Below are 7,188 nucleotides of genomic sequence, written 5' to 3'. Positions count from 1 at the left end.
TTCTCCCGTGTACACCACCAAGCACTTCAATCATTTTAATGATGTATCAGATTGTTCTTCAATCACTTTTCTGAAACTACTTCAATTTAATATTGCTCTTCTTAAACATTAGGATATTTTGTAATGTTAATTTAGCAAAAGACAAGCCTGCCTAGGCAGTATCATGGCAGATGACCGAATGTTTGATCGAGGCAGGTTTTAAGAACCATCCTCTTAGATGAGGAATGTTTAGAAAGCGAATTCCAAAGCTGGGGCCAAGACAACTGAAAAGATGGCTACTGATGCTGCAGCAATTAAAATTGGGTGATGCAACAGAAGCCAGAATTAGAGCAGCAAACGGAGCTCAAATACCTGTAAGGTTTGAAGACCCTGCACATATAGGGAGGGGTGAGACCATAGACAAATTGAAAACTTGAGGATGAGAGTTTTAAAGTTGAGACGTTGATCCAGGAGCCAATGAATTTCAGCAAGCATTGGCATGAGCCAGAGTTTTGGGTGAGTACAAGTTTACGTAGGATAGTCGATGGGAGTGCACTGAACACATTAGGCATTAGAGATAAAAACATGAATGAGAAAACTTAGTGCCATGTGCAAATTGTAAAGTTGTATTTTGATTTCTTCAGTTTATTTCATTTGTGCAGGTAATGAACAGCTGAGGTTTCAGTACCAATGTTTGTGGAACAGCAGTTCCTACCATTTACTAGTGTAAAGAATACCTTTACCCCGTGGTATCTGTTTTCTGTTTTGTAGGCACCTTGCTATTTATTGTGCGACCTGTCTTCTGAGTCCATTTGTTATGACTTTAATCACTGTGTGTCCACTATTTCAGTACATTAATTGAACGCCTTTGGAAAATCCTATTTATTGCACTACTGCATTTAGTTTGTAGGCTCTTTCTCTTCCCAATTTCAGAAAGGTTGGTCAGGCATGACCGTTTTCTTTTGAAATCAGTGACTTTTTGATTTTTCTTTTGTGTCTCTAGTACATTTATCTCCTTCCTATTTTCTAATATGCGTAGATAATACCCATCTGGACCAGAGGTTTAATTCTCTCATCTTAATTAGTTTGTCCAGTTAACTCGCCCTTTTCTATCATTGTATTTACAATTTTCTGATTTCCTGTAATGTCATTCCAATCATTTTAATTTCTCCCTGGTTAATACTTAGGACAAATAGTACAAATATTTGTTGGTTCAGTGTCATTACCTGTACATTTATTGTGCATATCCCTTAGCACTCTATCATTATTCTGATTTTGTTCTCTATTATTTACAATTGATCACTTTTTATATTCCTTAATTAAGTTTCTCTTTATCTTCCTAATTGTTTTAACTTCCATAATACTTGTGTTCTTTTGTGTCATCTATATAAAGTATACTTCTTCCTTTCTATCTATCTTTCTTTCTTTTATTTCTTTATTCATTAATAATTTATCATAACTTTTTCTTTTTAGCAGGATATATTGTTCTTAGACCACTGACAACCACTTTAAGTGTTTCATACTACTGTATTTAGGTTTTTCCAGTATACTTTCCCGATTTCAATTCTTGCGCCCTTTAAAGTCAGCCGTTTTCCAATTTATTACTTTGGACTTTGTCTTGCATACATTCCAAACTTGAACTAATTGTGATTGCCTAGATGTTCTCCAAAGCGTACTTTGTTTCTGTTTTGATTCATTGACCATTGCTGTATTTAGCCATGTTCCCTCTCTAGGGCCTGTTACATATTGGACAAGAAATAAGTCTTACACAAACTGTAAAAGCTGTACTGCCTGTATCCCATTCACTTCATATGCGGGTCAATTAACATCTCTCAATATTCTTTATTCATATTCACCCGCATTTTTTTTCTCTACCTTGTTTCTATTATTAGCTGGCCTGAAAAGTCTGTAGCAATTATTTCTATCCTGTTAGTTGTGCCCCTTTTTTTAATTTGTTATGTTGTTACCTCTGATTAGTGCAGTTTTCGCAGCCTCTTTGTTACCCTTTCTGCAAACGTTTAGTATTTTTCTTTATAGACATGTTTCCATGATTTCTAATGTACTTCATTTAAAAATGCATTGATCTCTGTAAACCTGACAGAATAGTCTGTTAATCTATTGATCACAGGTTAGCATTTCAATGTTTGAACTTCTGCTCAGATGTCTATTTTTCCTTAAATCATCAGTAGTATAAAGGAGATGTAAACTGCCTGCTGCTGTCTTGTTCTAGACATGAAGCACCAGTTTATCGTGTTGTACAGCAGGTAAGTCATCAATCATTCCATTTCAAGATTTCTGTCTGAAACTAGGATCCCTATTTGCAAACCTCATGCATATTGTATCTTTCACTTATCAATGTATAAATGAAAGTGTTCTAAATACAGGCTTCAAATATGTGAAGGCTCAAGAGCTAAGAAAATAATCTAATGCAATAGCTGCTGACCTGTAAAATTCAAGTTTTGTTTGCAAATCTCAAATTCATTCTGCATTAGTTTGCAGGATAGATTTAGCCATTTGCTTTGTGATTACCATCTTTGCTGATCAACAGCCGTTCCTGTTTGGTACACAGTTCTTACATCCTAAATGTTTCATTTGTATATTTTCTATTCATTTTTCTACTAGTTCTTAAATCTGTTTTGTTTCTCTTTCTTCATTTCAAAAGATAGTGCATTGTCAGACTTTGATTGCTAGATTTCACTTTTGTTCCTTATACCTGCTCAAACCAATTTGTGTTTGCATGATGTCATCTATTGGTTTAGATTACATTGATTATTTTTCCTAGTTGTGGAGCTGTCTTTCAGAAAGTTTTGTTAGCTGAGGAAATCTTGCATAAGGAATTTAATGCACAGCTAACCAAATAATTTATTTTTAACCTTTCACTGGTATACAAATTTTTGTTATTTGTTGTGGTCTCTGCCACAATACGGTACTCTTTTTTGCTGTATTTTATCAGTTTCTCTGTTAGAAAATACACAGTTGGCCCTGGTAGTCTCCCATCTTCTCCTTTTACAGGAGTCATATCTCTACTGGTAAAACATTAAATGCTTTATTTTAAGAAGTAAAGGCAGTTGTGTAAATATATGTAATTAGATGATACATTTGCCATTAATGTGTCACGCACCACAAAAACTGCATGAATGTTCTAGACATTGGCCTGAAACATCAACTCTGTGATCCTTCACAGATGCTGCCAGGCCAACTGAGTATTTTCATAATTTGTTTTTATTCTAATCAATATTATGTTGCTTGCTTATATGTTTTGCTTCTGTATATCACCTTATTTATAAATAAATCTAATTTAGTACTTGAACATGAACATGAACAAAAAGTTATAGCAAACTTTTTATTAACAGGCACCTATGGGACCAAGAGTGTGCCTGGTTGATGAAAAATTTCATTTGATCAAGAAAAAAAACACTCGTTAAGTAATAGAAACATAATGCAGGCACATATACATCACTGTTACACTTCATTTACAGCATAAATCACAAATAATAATGTAACTTTGCCCTTAGAACTTGCTGCTAGAGCACCTTCTCACTGGCATCCTCTGACATTGTGATAATACATTAACTTCCGGTATTTGTGGTGTATAATTTTTGTCAGTTTATCTAGAATGCTGGTTCATCAGGTGCCGGGTAAAACAAAGTTTGCTGTATTTTCTGACATCCTGTGGCAGGAAATATCTTTGACATCCTTCAAATTCTTCCATCACCAGTTTGCCACAGACAAGTTAATTTATTAGGCTATACCAACCCAAATCCAAGAATAAATAAGTTTTGGTTTGGAGGATTTGGCCTACTGATCTAAATTGATATCAAGCCACATAACTGCAAAAGGTAATGAAATAAAGAAACCTATCATGTCAATAATCAATTTAAGTGAATGGAATATAAAATGAGGGATAAAGTGTTGATTGAAGTAGGTTATTGTGCCGTTCCAGTACTTCAGATCATACTGAAGTTATGTACACTATACTTGCAATTTATTTTGTCTGGTGAAAATTGCATTTTAAATAGTGCCTTCCAAAGTATCACTATACTGTAAAGTGTTTTATACTAATTTGATTACTTTTTAAGTGTGGTCACTATTGTAATCTAGAAAAGGTTACTTTGGTTAAGTGAATTACTAAGTGAAGAAACATATAAACAATAGGAGGTTCAATATGTGTTCGAGTTGATTTAGGTGAGTGATTCAATTAGCCTCTGTCCCCCTTTTGTTTGGACAGGAAGATTTGCTGTTTTTCTCAATGCAAAGATATTATCTAGTGATCATTTGAAGCAAATTTATAGACAAATTTCACCTAGTTATGAGACACACTTTTTGGTTGTTTAGTGCGCTGACGTGCAATATAATTTATTAAATGCAAGGTATTGCATTTTTGGTAAGCCAAACAAGGGCAGGACTTATATCGTTAATGGTAGGTTGTTCAACAGAGGAACTAAGAGTTCAGGTACGTAGTTTTTTTGAAAATTGTGTCACAGGTAGACAGGACGGTTAAGAAAGTGTACGGGATGCTTGCCTTCCTTGTTCAGACCTTTTGAGTATAGGAGTTGGGACGTCATGTTATGGTTGTTGGTAAGACCACATTTGGAGTACTGTGTACAATTCTGGTTGCCCTGCTGTATTAAAGATATTATTATATTGGAAAAGGTGCAGGAAAGAATGTACAAGGATGTTACTGGGATTGGAGAGTTTGAGTTAAAAGCAGACGCTGGGACATTTTCCTTGGCATAGGAGGTTGAGGGGTGACCTTTATAAAGGTTTATAAAATCGTGAGGCTCATAAATAAGGTGAATCCCCCTAGGGAAAGGGAGTTCAAAACTAGAGGGCATAATTTTAAGGTGTGAAGAGAAAGATTTAAAAGGGACCTGAAGGGCAACTTTTCAGAGGTTGGTTTGTATGTGGAATGAACTGCCAGAGGAAATGGTACATGCAGATACAGTTACAACATTTAAAAAGACATTTGGACAGGTACTTGAATAGGAACCATTTACAAGGTTATGCGCCAAACACAGGTAAATGGGACTAGTTTAGTTTGGGATACCTGGTCGGCATGCACAAGTTGTTCACGTGCTGTATGACGCTAACTCTAATTCTCTCAACGTTTCTATGTCTTTATCTGCATGTCCAAACAATTTCGAGAAAGTTGTTATTGAAAACATTAGATATGCCTCTCTGATCACTCATTTTTCAGCATCTTTGCATTAAATTTCTTCTGTTTTTCTTTTGAAGCAGTCTCATACTCGCCATATTAAACTGCCACATGTCTGTCCAATGTTTTCCTGAAGCTGTAAGGAATTCCTCTTGGGAACAGATTCAGAGGTAGGAGGTTGGTCTTTTATCTAATATGCATATGAGGGTTTGGTTTATATCTACTGTTACCAAATTCATAATCATTTGAGTGCTGACCCATCTGGGGATGTTGAGGGTAGGATGTGTAAGAAAAGATGTATCATATCATTGTACTCCATCTGACTCTAACATATTTTAATTTCAAATGGACATGCTTTACATAATTTATTTGTTTCTGATGAGCTCCAAATAAAGGGAAGGCATTTGGTCAAAAATGTTGGTGCAATCTTGCTTGTAAAGGCATAGACTTGATAATCGTGATTGTGGGGAGATTAATTTCAAGACTGATTAGTAATACATAATGGTCTCCTGAAATTGCAATGACTGGATAACTATGGTATCGTAGGTTCTGACAGCCCTCCAGCATTGTTTGAGTGGCCATTCTTTAACTATAAATCTGGATATCAAGTGTTGGTAGGCTCTAGGGAGTAGTGTTTCAGTCCCTTCATCAGTGTCCATACATGCAGTTCCATAAAAAAAGCTTTTGTTCTAATATTGAGGAATATATCTGGAGGGTAAGGATCAATAACTAGTTGCCTGTTAGATTGGCATTCTATCCTAGTTTTTCTTTCACTCAACCAAGTTAGATTTTTTTTTGGATTTTGTTCACTTACTTTTCATTTTGCAAACATTACTTCAAGAACAAGATAAGAGAGAACTATTTAAATGCCAAAGCATTGAAGTTTCTTTTATCCTTATCATTCTCATAATCATATGGCTCATGGAGTCTCAGATTCTTTTTGGATGCAAACTTCAATGGTTTAAAAATTTCTGCATCACCCTCTTTCACATTATTTTTCATTCTTTGAGAAATACTAGCCATGTTATAGTTGTTAGCTGTGCCATAAGATAGGCCTGTGTTTTCCAAATTTTGTTCAACTTTTGAAATGTGTTAAAACCAAGAGCTGTAGATGCTGACAATCTGAAACAGAATTAGAGATTGCTAGAGAAACTCAGCAGGTCTGGCAGCATCTGTAAGAGACAAAGCAGAGTTAATGTTTTGAGTCCAGTGACCCTACTTGAACAAGAGTGAAGAGTTGCACTAAACACCCATTCACCATTATCCCTGTACTCACTGACTCATATTGGCTTTGGGCCAGGCAATTCTTCTTTACGAACAAAAATATAAACCCCTCTGGGGTCTCTCCACCTCCTTATCTTTGTTCTCCAAAAGCCTTCCAAAATTTATGTGCTGCTCCAATTTTAGCCTATTGCACATCCCACATTTTTGTCACTCTGCCGTTATCAGCTGGCAAGGTCCTACGTTTGGCAATTCCTCAGTTAAAGTGCACTGCCAGCTTATTCCTCTCTTTCTATAGATAGTCCTTAAACATGCTATTTTAACCAGCTTTTGGTCTCAGACACTAAAATTGCTATACACAGTTCAATGTCAAATTCTATTTGATTATGCTTATATGAAACATCTTGGGATCTTTTTGTTATTTTAAAAAAATATATAAATGAAAGTTATTTGAATAGGTAGACTTCAAGTCTTAAATTACCAAGAGTGATTATACACGTTAAGGTTTTATTCCTGAAATTTAGGTGGTTAAAGAAATGATTTCATTGAAGTTTTTAAAATATTAAGGGAAGCTGTTAGGGGAAATATAAATGACGACTGCTACTGAGGAGAAATAGAAGCTATTACTGCTGGTTGGAAAATCTAGGAAAAGAGAGCATAGTCTAAAAGTTACATAATTTAAGTTGGGGAACACGTCTGTACACACAAGTAGAGATTTGGAGATAGTAGGAACTGCAGATGCTGGAAAATCTGAGATAACAAGGTGTAGAGCTGGATGAACACAGCAGGCCAAGCAGCATCACAGGACCAGGAAGGCTGACGTTTCGGGCCTA

The 7,188-nt window shown here is 35.5% G+C and overlaps 1 protein-coding gene across 1 annotated transcript in view; it reads left to right on the top strand.

Annotated features, from left to right (window-relative positions):
* Positions 1–4,956: 4,956 nt before the first annotated feature.
* yaf2 (YY1 associated factor 2) overlaps positions 4,957–7,188 on the top strand; it is a 109,197-nt gene continuing 106,965 nt past the window's right edge. Inside the window, exon 1 of the mRNA XM_048607524.1 lies at positions 4,957–5,304. The gene's annotated coding sequence lies outside the window, so the exon portion shown is untranslated. The remainder of the gene's footprint in view (positions 5,305–7,188) is intronic.

The sequence above is a fragment of the Rhincodon typus genome, chromosome 18 (genome assembly GCF_021869965.1).
Source record: "Rhincodon typus isolate 14 chromosome 18, sRhiTyp1.1, whole genome shotgun sequence".
Taxonomy (NCBI): Eukaryota; Metazoa; Chordata; class Chondrichthyes; order Orectolobiformes; family Rhincodontidae; genus Rhincodon; species Rhincodon typus.
Note: the sequence above shows the minus strand (reverse complement) of the source record. Positions and strands in the feature narration are given on the sequence as shown.